We start from the raw sequence: 13,132 nt of genomic DNA, 5'->3' as shown, positions 1-13,132 counted from the left end.
CCCGTGTACCCCAGCAGGCACCGGCAGCAGCATGGCTGGGGGAGGACGTTTCCTTTGGGGTATTTTCTGCAATGGAGTGAGTGGGCGTCCGTTTGTTCCTGCATGCCCCTGTTCCCATTCCCCCTTCTCTCCTGCAGCCAGCACAGCCTGCGCAGAGCTCCGCCCAGCAGGCGAGGAGCTCCCGCCGTCAGGATGGTGGCTCCTCCTCTGGCCGTGCCGCAGAGCTCTGCCTGCGGTGAGAGGTGTGAGGGGTCCTGTGGCGCCATCTTGCGCAGCCCCTGGTGAGGGACGGTCCCTGGTGCCGGCTGCCCAGCGGTTGCGGGCACAAGGGTGTGGCTGGAGAGGAACATGGGGTGTCCATCACTGCCTGTGCCTGGCCTTGTGCCAGGGCTCCCAGTGGCCTGGGGCAGCAGGCAAGGACCGGGGGCTGGAGAGCTGCTCTGGGCACCCTGTGCCGGCGCCTCAGCAACCAACCAGGATGGGTGTCCTGGGTTCAGCCGTAGCAGTCATATTTTTCTCTTTCTTAATAGATGGTGCAGTGCTGTGTTTCTTGACTTTCAGCCTGGAGAACAGCGTTGATAACACCGATGTTTTTAGTTACTACTCAAATGTTTGGTTTGACCAAGGACTTTGTGAGTCTCATACTCTGCCGGGGAGGAGGGGAAGCCCGGAGGAAGCAGAACCAGGACACCTGACCCAAACTAGCCAAAGAGGTATTCCATACCACAGCATGTCATGGCCACATGTACGGGGAGTTACCTGGAAGGACATGCTCACTGCTCGGTCGGGCTAAGTATAGGCAGGTGGTGAGGTGTTGTATTCTCTTCCCTTTTTATTTCCCTTATCATTATTTACTGGTGGTAACAGTAGTGGTTTTATGTTATAAAAAATTACACAGTGATGTATTTATTATACAGAACGCACTAGGACAGTGGCAGTGAGAGCTCAGTGCCCACGTGCTAAGGGCGATGCCCCATGTACACAGCAGCCATGGCTGGGCCGCAGCTCAGCTCCTAGCACCAGTTCCAGAGAGGAGATGGCCGCAGTAACAGTAGTGGTTTTATGTTATACCGTAGTTACTGGGCTGTTCTTATCTCAACCCATGGGAGTTAAATTCTTTTGATTCCCTACCCGTCCCTCTGGGAGCCGGGCTTGGGGGAGAAGGGCGTGGGGGGTGAGCCTGAGGTCTGCGTGGTTCTGATTTACAGCCTGGGCTTAAACCATGACATACATTCATCAATTTATGTAACCAACAGGATACCATGCAATGAAAGATGTTTGTAGTGTAAATGATAGGTTTATAAGATTCAGAAATTCTACTCTCAGCAAACTATCAAGTTTTCAGAAACCCATTAAAAAATAAAATAAAAAAAAACAACCTTATTTTCTACAAAGGGAAAGCAACAAACTCATGTTTCTATGTCACCCTTGTTTTATTACATCATTTCCTTTCTACGTACTACAAGAAAAGCCTGAAGGACCTTATGTTTATAAGGGCCAACTTGTATGTGAGCTTGTATGGTGTATTGAATGTGAATTTGAATTGAATGAGAAATTCCATCTCCATTGTAATGCCATTGACACCAGTGAAGTTTAATTATTTTGTTTTTGTCACTGGATTTTTATTAAGGACAAGTTTTGCTCCTGAGTTTTACCAAAGAAACAGACAACATCAGAAAGTCTTCAAAGAGGAACAGAGAGACTAAAGAGAAAAACAAATCCTATAGAGTTCAATAAAATGTTCAGATAGGGAAGAACAGTCAAGGAAACAATAATAATTGTAGCATTATTTAATTATCTTTTTTATCATTAAATATAATCATCAGCCTCATATCTTTAATTAAAACTTAATTTTGCCTTTTTGTTTTACACTCTCACACACATGCAATTAACCGGCCTAAGAAGATTATCGTGATTTTGCTTTATCTCATAAGGATATTGCATTGTTTTGTATTTGAAGTTTTAAGCAATATCTTTTAGAGGACTGGAACTTGTTAAACACTTCCTCTCTTTTTACCTCATCATATATCGTAGGAGTCTCCTTCTTTATAACTACATTGGAGAAGTGTTGTAAAAGCCAGGAGTACCACAAGAAGTCAGCTGAGTATGCATGTGGCATTTCACTTAAGTAAACTGGCATTTTCTTGGTCTGCTTATTCTGTTCTTCAGCTAGTGCATAGATTCCTCACCTTTTTCTCAAGGCTTTGGTGCAGCAAAAGAGTGAACTATGTTAAAATGAAAATACTTTTGAAATGAAACTGTGGCTTCTCTTTCTTTGTTCTGTGTGGGTGAAATGTGATGTAGTGACATTCAAATAAGTCTTTGCTCTTTCATTGTTCCAGAAGTCTTGGTAGTGTTTATCATTTAAAAAAAAAAAAAAAAAGAGGAGATATTTCAGGAAACTAGTGATTCCCTTGCCAAAGTGATTATGATTTATTGTTAAAAGGAACAGCAAAAAATCTTGCTCTAGGAAGATTTTATAATTTGTTTGATATAATGGAGGGTATTATTTTCCTTTGCTACTGAAAGTATGCAAAAAGAAACATTTTCAGAGTAATAAAGTCACCAAAATTCTTAGGAGATTATAGGGTGGTCTTTTTTTTTTTTTTTTAATTTTGCGTTTATTCTTCTTTCTTTAACAAAGAGTCTGCCTTTTGAGAAAAATCTTACTGAAATTGTTAACAAAAAGCTTCATGTACTCTATTTCTTTTTATCTCTGTGGAGAGGGAAGGAAACGTGTTCTTGACGAATCTGTGCAGCTGATGTGACCAGAGCTGCGAGAGCCGACAGTAGAACATGGCTATTCTTTGTGTATGTTTATCATTGAATTTAGCTTTGCAGGACCTGGATCCATGCAACAAACTCTGGCAAAGACAGAGCTCGGCCGGGTGCCTGGTGCAGTCACCATGTCTTGTCTTCAGGAGGTGGCAGCACAGAGGTATTAGCTGGTGATGATGTGGTGGGGAAAAAGGGAAGGAGAGAAGCCCATTTCTCACCTGGCAGCAGCTGATGGGTACAGAATCCACAAACTGTCCTGTGCCTGTGATGTGACCCTTTATAGGAACAGATGCCCTAATCAGTAACACAGAAGACAAAAGGCTGAGCCCAGTCTGCTGCTCCAGTGCCTGCAGCGACGTGGGGCAGGGCATGTATACTGAAAAGCACATAGATCTCAATGTAGGATATGAGCAAGAATGATGGGGTGGGTGTGCATGCGTGAGCGTGTGTGTGTGTGTGTGTGTGTGTGTGTGTCTGTGTGTGTGTGTCTGTGTGTGTGAAGTCCAAAATAGACTTTCCTTCTTTGTCCAGAGATTGCTGTTAACTATTGCACGTGGTGCTAAGTACTCAATCAAAGCTGAAATCTTTGTGCCAGGACTCACAGATCTGAGTGGTCTGAGGGAATAACATGATTTCCTCAAGTATGTGGAAGTGTCTGCACTCAGTGGAAGAAAATCAAGGCAATTCTCTGTTAGTGCTAAATTAAACTGGGGAAGAGAGGAAAAAAATGTACGGATTTGAAAACAGTTTTCTGCCTTTTTTTTAATTTTTAAGATTTTTTTTAATTTATGCTGAATTTAAGGCTTATTTAGGACTTTATTTTGTGTACTTGTGCCAAAGGGACATTAATAACAGTAAGCTTCCAGTTTTCAACTGTAAAATAAAAGTCAGTGGAACTACACAGGCATTTAAATTTAGACATCTCTTTTAAGTATTTGCAGGACAATTTTAATGTATATATGTGTTATGACCATGTAAACAAATACACTTTATTGCTAACATAAAGCAGTGTTTCATTGCCTTATCTGTTTTCTTCTGCCAGCACAAGAGAGCAAATGTGTAAAGCCAAACTATTATTTAAGTGAGGTTAAATAATAAAGAGGAAAATATTAACCAAGTAATAATTTTACTCAGGCAATAAAGGCCTTGCTGTTATTCACTCCTGGCTCTTTAAAAGTTGTTATTTGATGGTTCAGCTCTAAAAACAATGCTAGTTTTCCGGTTTTGTTCTTTAGCTTTGTTTTTTGAAGATTCTCATTTATACCCTTGCCTGCCATGAAAAAAAGTTATTCTTTACATTTTTTGTGATGTTCAGACAAGTGTCAAAGGGGAAATTCTGTGCACATGCAACTGGAGCAAGCACATGGAAATGTAAAGTTATTGTGTCACAGCAAAGGTCAAAATCCCCTTGTTTGTGGGGTGAAAAACAGAAAATACAAATAGGTTTCTGGTAAAAGGAAGGTGACTGAAGATCACAGCAGCTGAAGTAAAATACTCCTTTTTAGAATAAACTTTGTATATGGATGGGTCCTGACCTCTGAAATCTGCAGTGGTCCCATTCGCAAAGCAGACTTTAATGCCATGAGCATTTTAGGCTTTGGCAACATTTGCTGGTTCGAACTCTTGACAGAAAGAATATCCTTTTTCTATTTGTTGTTAATAGCACTGCCATCTTAAAAAGCTTTGTTTTAGAAACTGTGTAATAGCTGTCCTCAAAATTAAGTCTGCTCATATATACAGACCTGGCGGGCCCTGTATATATGCATACACATATGGATCTCCACATATAACTGCAGAGCTGGTTGTCAGCTGAGGAAGAATCTGAACAGCTTTTGTGCTGCTGCCTTCCCATGATGGGAAGCACTGAAACTGTGAGGAAAGCTGTCAGTTTGTTTGCAGCTCTGAGAGTTTCTGGGCACAACATTGCCTTGGCATCTAGCTCAGAAATCTGCCAAGGGAATCACAGCAGCAGCAGTGGAGGGAAGACTGTGGTAACTGTGGTGCTCACCTTGGGGTGAGAGATAATATTAAATAAAAACAGGTCAGTAGAGTCCCCTTGAAATGCCACCCCCCACACACACTTGTGTGCAGGTAAGAGAACAAATTACATGGAGGAGGTGAGCTCCAGGAACTTCTAGACCTGGCCATATCTGATTGCAATCACTTAAATGGAGTAATGAGAGAAGATAACACAGTACAGCTCTGTTTCACTCAATTTTTTTTTTCCCGTTTCACACTCAGGGGTTGCACAGATTAGTCCAGTATCACTTCCAAGCTCCCAGAGGACAGCCAGCTGATAGGAATGAAGCCTGTCTGTTCAATATACCTGTCTGGAGGCACTTGCTGCCAACAGACACCAAAGGCTCCAACTGCGATAAGCGATCACGAGGCTCCTGTGGGCAGAGCATTTCCCTTCGTCTTGGCTTCTCAGATAGGCTCTGAAGACAGCAGTCTGAGAAGCCAAAGTGATGAATGTCTGCCTTATCAAATAATCCTGATTTGGTTAGTTCTCTAATGAAAGATCATAGAGAGCAATAAAATCTGGGCTCTGAGCTATAATGGCATAGCTGAATTACAAATCACTTCTGAGGACTAATAGTTTTGAATTAAAGACAAACAAGTAAACCTCAAAGTAAAGCTAAAGCTCTCCAGAGGCAGTCACACTGTGCTCAGTAACAAAGGTATGTGTCTGTACCCAGTAAATGCTCCTATTCCATCATTTGCAGAGGGCACATTTATTCTATGGCAGTTAGGCTGTTACAAGGACTGAAGAACAGACGCTTATAGCAAGGGAAGAGCATATGTTTTCAGAGATAAAGTAATTCTGCTTATGTGATGTACTTGTTGCTCAATTGAAACTTTGGGGCTCTTCTGTTTTCAAAGTCGGGGTTCAGCCTGGATCATCATAAACTCAGCTGTGGTTTATCTGAACTGGCAAGATGTAGACCTTTCAGAAACTGCATCTTCAAAGGATTTCTCGCATTCTTGACCAGGAGAAGTCCTCCTAACTGGGGTGTTCTCAATTCCAAGTGTTCTCCTTTTCAGAGTAAGAAAAGGTATGGGCAGCATGAAACTAACAATGAAGGCTAAGATATTTTTTTTTTATCCCCCTCCCCCCCCCCCCCCTCCCCCAGAGGAGCAGTATTTCATTTGGGATTTCAGTTCATTTCCAACAAGAAATATAGCAGCATTTGTATTACTGCAGGTTCAGTCAAAAGTATTTTATATTTTGCGTTACCATATTCTCAGGATTTAAGCCTGATTCTGGAAGCTTTTATACATTTTTCTGATGAATAGGCCTTCTGAAATCACTTTTATTCAGACTAAAGTCGACTGTGTATAACAAATGAGCACTGCTGAGAAAAACAGGAATCTGAGATCTGTCCCATACCCAGCTCAGGTTAGAAATGTCTTGGTGAAGCCAATGGCAAAATGTTCACTGAATTTGCTGAAATCAGGATTTTATCAGGCTTCCTCAGCAGGATTGCTCTGGCCCTGTGTATATAAAAGGAACATTTTCACCTGCTAATGATCTGGAGAGAAATCTGAGCCAAGCACACACTGAAAATGATGCTGGAGAGCTACTGCACCAGCTCATGCATGGAACTACTGTTTACAATAGCGCCAGTACTCTTCTGCTAAAAAGTCTCTTTTGGGGGGCAGCTTAGCATCTACCGAAAAGGAAAACAAAAGTCACCTTGTAGAGATTTCCCAGCTTTCTCCTGACAAGGCACTGTATTTGTGCCACTTGGAAGGGATAGCAAAGTATTATTCATCCTAATCATTTGTGTTTTTTCACTGCTTGCTCTTCATAAGCATCTTTAATGAAGATAAAAGAAAATAAACTGATTCATGCAAGAGCTTTTGTATCCATCCTAGAGCTTTCTCTGGCAAAGCAGCAGAAAACTGGCTAAAGGAGCTCCGTGAGGATTTTAAAATTCTGGCAATCTGTGGCTGTTAAATTTCCCAGCTCGTGGAGGTGCTATTTAAAGCAGTTTGGGAGCACAGGGCTCCTTCCAGCATCCTGGTTCTCTGCCAGACACAGGTCACCTGAAAAAGTGGTTCTGGCACAGTGTTTAAATAACCATAAGGAAATCAACTGGAGTGTTTTAATGGGAAGCTTTTGCCCTTTTCCTATAGAAAGGAAACTCAGCGTCCTGTGGCCTTAAGGGACTGTGGTATGGAGTTTCTGGAGTTCACCTTCCTAGTTTGCTTTATCCATACATCTCACTTGATTCCACACACATAGCTTCAATGTCATTTTTCAAATTCTTCTCTATTAACGTGAAACCAAAAATGGGATGGGAGGTCAAGAAGTAAATGAGACCTAGGAGAATTTAGTTGAGTTACTGTTAGCATTAGAGGCTTCCTATAGAGAAGTATTAAAATGCACAAAACCCATGTTATTTTAACTTTCACTGTAGCAATGTGGCATGTGCTTTGATTGTCAGCCTTTTAGCATAAAGAAATTAACAGACTGAGTTAATATTTTAAATGTTTATGACAGAGAGGCTGCCTGAATATGCTGCATTTATATAATAAAGGGCTCTGTTTCACATGGATTAATGCTCATGTAAACACAATATATTGGATGTTTTTGTAAGTATTTCCTCGCTCATTTTACATGCTGTTTTATGCAATTTTTAATGGAACCATCAAAAATGTTTACAAATCTGCTTCTGAAATGGCAACTTTTGATGTCTTAATTTTCCCATGAAGTATGGCTGGCCTTCATTAGAATTCAGGATTTTAAGACTCCTGGGTATAATCCCTCTTTAATTTACATGGTGCTTAAAGCTAATAAACAAAATCTTTACTATATGGTGTCTCTGAGAACACTAGGTTTAGTTCAGCTTTTTTTAATCTGAATATGTCTGCATAGCACAGGTGATGTGTTGTGGCATAATGAAAAGTCAATTTGATTATGTACTGCAGATGTGCAGAACGGTTTGAAAGAAGCTGTAGATGAAACAAGGAAGATTTGATAGACCAGTAGAGCCTGCAGCTAGACTTTCACTTCTTACTTTTATGGTGGTGTTTTGGGGCTTTTTTTGGAAGGTTACAATATAGAAGTGAGATAGAGTTGCACCTCTGGCTCAGCAGCTGAAGTGAGCCAAAACTCACAGGAGCTAGTACTTGTCACATAAAGAGATGTATTTGATGTATAGGGATTAGTTCCTTTTGGACAAGGCTTTCACAAAATGAACAACCCCCACAAAAATACCAATCAGCCATGCAAGTGCTACTAGCAATGACTGGCACCTTTGTCATCTTAATTTTATTATAGGGATGAACCAAAATCTTCATTCTCTGATCTTGGAACTTGCAAAGTTTACAGGCATTCAGTCCAATGAAAGAAAAAAAACCCAATCTACCAATCAAGCCACTGTATGGGTTTCTCAGCTAAATAACATTTTGGTTTGCAAAGTGTTAATTGTATCAGTTACACCAGGGCTTGGTCCTGAAAATTGTTAATAATTTTTGTGGAGTACTGAGTACCTCAGGTTATAATTACTTCATTAGTAGTTTGGAGTATCTTGCACTTCAGAGGATTAAAGGCCAGCTGGGTTATCTCATTTTAAGCATGAAGCATGAAAGGTAGAAGCATGAAAAATACCTCACTTAACCCCCCAGTAGGCCCAACCTTTCAAGCTGACAACTGAGATTTTCCCTGGATAACTTTCATTAATACTGGATCAGGTGATTTTGTTATAATGCATTTTATTGCAGAACTACAGCTATAGCAAGCATGTTAGGGATCATTAAGACTATCTGATCCTCCCCAAGGACTGCAAAGGTAGGGTGACTCAGAAATTCAAAGGCCACAAAAGACTAGCAAATCATTCATCTTTACCTTACCTCTAGCACTTTTTGTAATAAATGGATAGAATGACATTTTTAAGAAAGATTATCATAACACATTTCATGTTCTTGGATACTTGAGTTTGCCAGAGAATGGGGTGAAATGGGAAAGGGGTGAACTTACTTGATTTTTTTAATCTACTTATTTACTTCTGCCAAAAGAACCTGGGAAAGTGTTATTCTACAGTAGGTGAAAAAGTTTGTGCAACATGAAATGGTTGTGTTACTTTTCTTTGAAAAAAGAATAATTCAAAGAAAAGCACATGCAATTTTAAAATGAAAAGTCAGAAGACTTCAGTTAAAAGTCAGAATTAAACATCCCCCTGAAAACTCTTTCCTGTCAAAATATTGTGCTGTATTCAAAGAACTGAGTGATTTTGATTGCTCTAAGCTTGTGTTTTCTAAATATTTAGTATTACTATTCATATCATTTTCAAAGATTAGTCAGCCCATCACTTCCTCCAACAAAATACTTTAGAATTGCCTTTGAGGATGCTTTATAAAAGTATACCTGATCTCTAGATTAAAATTGTCTTTGCTCTTCACAGAGCTACTTAAACCTTTGTCAGCAGAGCTAAAAGATCTCCACTCTCACAATTATTTTTATGAGATAGCGCATATCAGTGATAGTATCACGTCTTTCTCCTAAGTTCAGCTTCTAATACTATAAATGACAGAACTAATTTATTTAACTTCGTCATCAGTTCTGTGGCCTTAATTGAAATCTTTCTAGCACCCATGCTCTCCTCCATTGTGGCTATCAGAACAGAACAAAGTATTCCAAGCTATTGAAAATATCAACATGTACAAACAGGAGTATTATCAATATCCCCCTTCATTTTACTTGACATTTCTCTTGTCTATAAAAGTCAAGTTTTTAAAATGCATCATTTTATCTGTAATTTCCATTAAGATGTAATCCTACCAAAAAGAAATCCCATATTTTTAACAATATCTGACTCCCAAGAAATTATGTGAGTTGGTGTTAATTGTATTTAGTCTTTTCATTCTTCATTGTTGCAGGCCAAGTTAACACCCAATACTATATCCAGTAAGTACTACAACTATAACCAGATGATTTTATCAAGAAAATCCCAAGAATTTGTGATCAGTTTTCCAATATGTAACTAGAATTTAAAATAGCTGTTAAGAACATTCCTCAGTCTTTTAAGAGCATTTCTTTATCTACATTAGAATGCTTTATCTTAGTAATTGTCCTGAAGTGTTCCTTTGTTACTGCTTTTTCTAGTTCAACCACAACATCACAGTGTGAATACTCCTTATTCTGAGCCTTATTCCGCATTAGAAAACATGCATTAATACTTCATTTTCTCTTCCTCCTCATTTACATTATTAAAAACCAACCAAACAACACAAACTAAACAAAAGGGAAGAATTCCAGCAAGACATCTAAGTTAACATTTGCAATTATCTTCTCTAGGATTTTGCTATTATGAGTTTGTCAGCTGGCCTTTTTCACAGAGAGTAAAAGTTTTAGAGGTAAGATGATAATTTTTGTCCGGAAAAACCCAGTAAATATTCTCTGAATGTTTAGAGACTCCAAGTCCAGATTTGAGTGCAGGCCGGGCTCTATCAACATAGATCTTGGCCAAATCAGGGAAGCTGTGGCTGTAGCTTCAATTGCTCTGTGATCCTAATATGCGAGTCTGAAATTTCTGTAGACTGCAGACAGGAAGGGACAGGATGCAACTGCATTTTCTGATGTTGGAATTATGCAGCCCTCTAGTTTTTAGTACTAGAGAAAAAAACTTCATTATAAGCATTGAAAGACATAAAAAATAGATTAACAAACATTCCAAAATAAAACCACCAAAAAGCAACCCAAAAGAGAAAACAAGCAACTTGCTGTCTCATTGTACAGCAGTGAAATCTTGATGGGTTTTTGTTTTTGGTTGATCTGTGAGTAGAATAGATTTTTGTTAAACCATAAAGGTGGTTTTGCTATTGTTACATTCTAATGTGACATTCTAACATGTCATTTCACTTTCAAAAGCCTAGTTCTGAGTGTGATTAGTGCACAAATTTACAGATAGAACAGGCAATATGAATTCCCCAGAGTTCTTCTGATCTACAGTATAATGTTGTTTTGGTTAGTTTTATGTCATTACATCGCTGTGTTTGTGGTTCTTCTGTTTAAGTGGGATCAGGTGCTCTGCTACTAATGGACACCTACTGAAAGAATTGTCTGATTTTCCTTTTAGAGTAGAGAGAATGATTTAGAAATGTACCAAAACTAGTCACCTGAAATGCAAACTACCACCATGAACATCAGCTGTTAGACTTGTAGGCACTAGGAATGGAAAATACCGTGGCTCCAGGGAACATGCTGCATCCCATTCTTTCTTTTTATCTTGTTTAAGTCAACAAGACCTTCTCCAGGGTACTCACATGTTTGCGCTCCTCTATTCTGAGTGAAGGTGAGAAAGTTTAAACTACGTCTCCTGTTTGTACATTCAATAACTTGTTCAGTAAAACCTCATGATATTTTCCTGAGGGTCTCCATCAAACTTCTGCAGCAGTTAAGCCTGCCTGTATAAAGCACTAAAGGAGCTGACATTTCCCAGAATGGGATGGTCCCTTCCTTCTACTTTGTATAAACAAACGTTGAAGTAGAACTTCTGGGGCAGGATTTCATCCCACAGAGGCTTGTGGTTGTGCTGTCTTCGGGAAACAGGAGCTGTAAATTTCAATCTCACAAATAACAGTGACTGAACCTGCACCATGTGCTGAGTGTCAGCTCTTTATGGGAGAACAGCCAGGTCCCAGAGACTGGCTTTAGTTTCAGAGAAGAGATCAGTGTGTCTTTTTCGTTGGGAAGTCTGAATCTTTTGCTCTGATAATTTAATACAAGTAGTAAGGAATCTGATTTTAGCTTAGCACTATCTGAAATTAAGATTTTATACTGCATGTACTTGTAGCCTCCTAATTTTCTGCCTAAATGCCTAATCTTAAAGACTTTTCTCTAATGTAAAGTGAAGTGTGTTTGATAGGAGGCCCAAGTTGAGACAGGATGAAACCAATGAGCTCCGGGTGCTTTATCTCTTCACAGGGATGATACATGAGCCAAAGAAGGGTGTGCAGGGTCCCCCACAAGCATCACTGGTGTGGGTTGGAAGGTGAGTGCTGGAATTAGTTTCAGTCATGGCCCCTTGTGCTGCCAGGGGTGGATCTGCCCTTGGGGGCATAAAGTAGCTTTCCTACCCTCCCACTAAAGAAAAAGTAAGAATCAGGCAGTCCCAGACCAGCACTGTAACAAACGAGTAGCCACAGGCGATATTCTGATAGGCTTTTTCATATTGATGAGTACAAGACAAAAGTACCCCTCTGGGTTTTCATGGGTCTACGCACAGAATAATGTATTTCTCAAGAAAAGCAGGAGTTTTAAAGTCTCTTCCCTGAATTCTCTGTTCAGCTTCATGAACTTCACCTTTCAAGCTCGTTATATCTTAACATATTACACTGGTCACACACCTAACTTGTTCTGGATTTTGCCAGTTGTTTTCTTGCATGAGGCTTAACAGTGATCAGATACAGCTGAAGCCCCTTCAATGAGTCTTTAATTATAACCAGTGGGGTTTCTCTCTTTATAGATGCTTCTGTTTCCTTAATAGGTGGCATTATTAAATTAGATTTTATTTCATTTTTTTCAATTATAAATAAGTGTTCCTAAGAAACAGGTTAACCAGCAAATGAGGACATTAATATTTGCTGTGATCATGCATGAAAGCAGCCTTTTTCACAGCTAGGATTTTGAAAAGTATTCATGCAATCACTTGTTTTCTTAATTAATATCAAATAATTTTGAGCTAGTTCATTCCTCCTCTTATGAGGAAAGAAAATGACTCAAGCAGTAGTTTTCTGAATAAGGCAGTTAGCTATCAGAGTTAGAACAGTTTATTTTCTTAAATACGTTTCAAACTTGAACATAGCAAACATATATATTTAAAGCCAAAAGGAAATACATTTGGTATTCTTTCTTCTCCTAGCGCTATTTTTGGTGGGAGAAGTATTCTATTTTATATGCATTTGCATTATGCAGATAAAATAAGCATCCTACAGACAAAAGATTATACAGATAAAATAAGCAAATAAAGGAGATATTTTAGCAGGTAAAATAACATTGAAAAATGAGGGTTTATACATTGAAGTATGAGAGCTTATTTATAGTTGACCGAAGTAGTTTGGGGTGAGGGGAAACTGGGGATGGAAGTTAATATATGAATTCCAGAAACGCTGCAGAAAATGCCAGCCCTCACTGATGTGAGGCATGCAGTGTGTCAAATAAGGGAAATCATGTCCAACTTCTTTTTCTCTGATGGCTAATTGGTGACTCACAAACACACAACAAAATGTCATGTTCAGATTGTTTGTATGACATGATGATTTCAGTTCAATCTGACTTCTGCACTTGCAGACAGTTTGGGTCATTTTATCTGCTCAGAGACAAGGAGGGGGAGATTATGCTCTTCCT

This window comes from Neopsephotus bourkii, unplaced genomic scaffold, assembly GCF_033783945.1.
Source record: "Neopsephotus bourkii isolate Nb327-2 ecotype Australia unplaced genomic scaffold, CSIRO-AGI_Nbou_v1 NB_1663, whole genome shotgun sequence".
Lineage (NCBI taxonomy): Eukaryota > Metazoa > Chordata > Aves > Psittaciformes > Psittacidae > Neopsephotus > Neopsephotus bourkii.
This window is presented reverse-complemented; position numbering follows the sequence as displayed.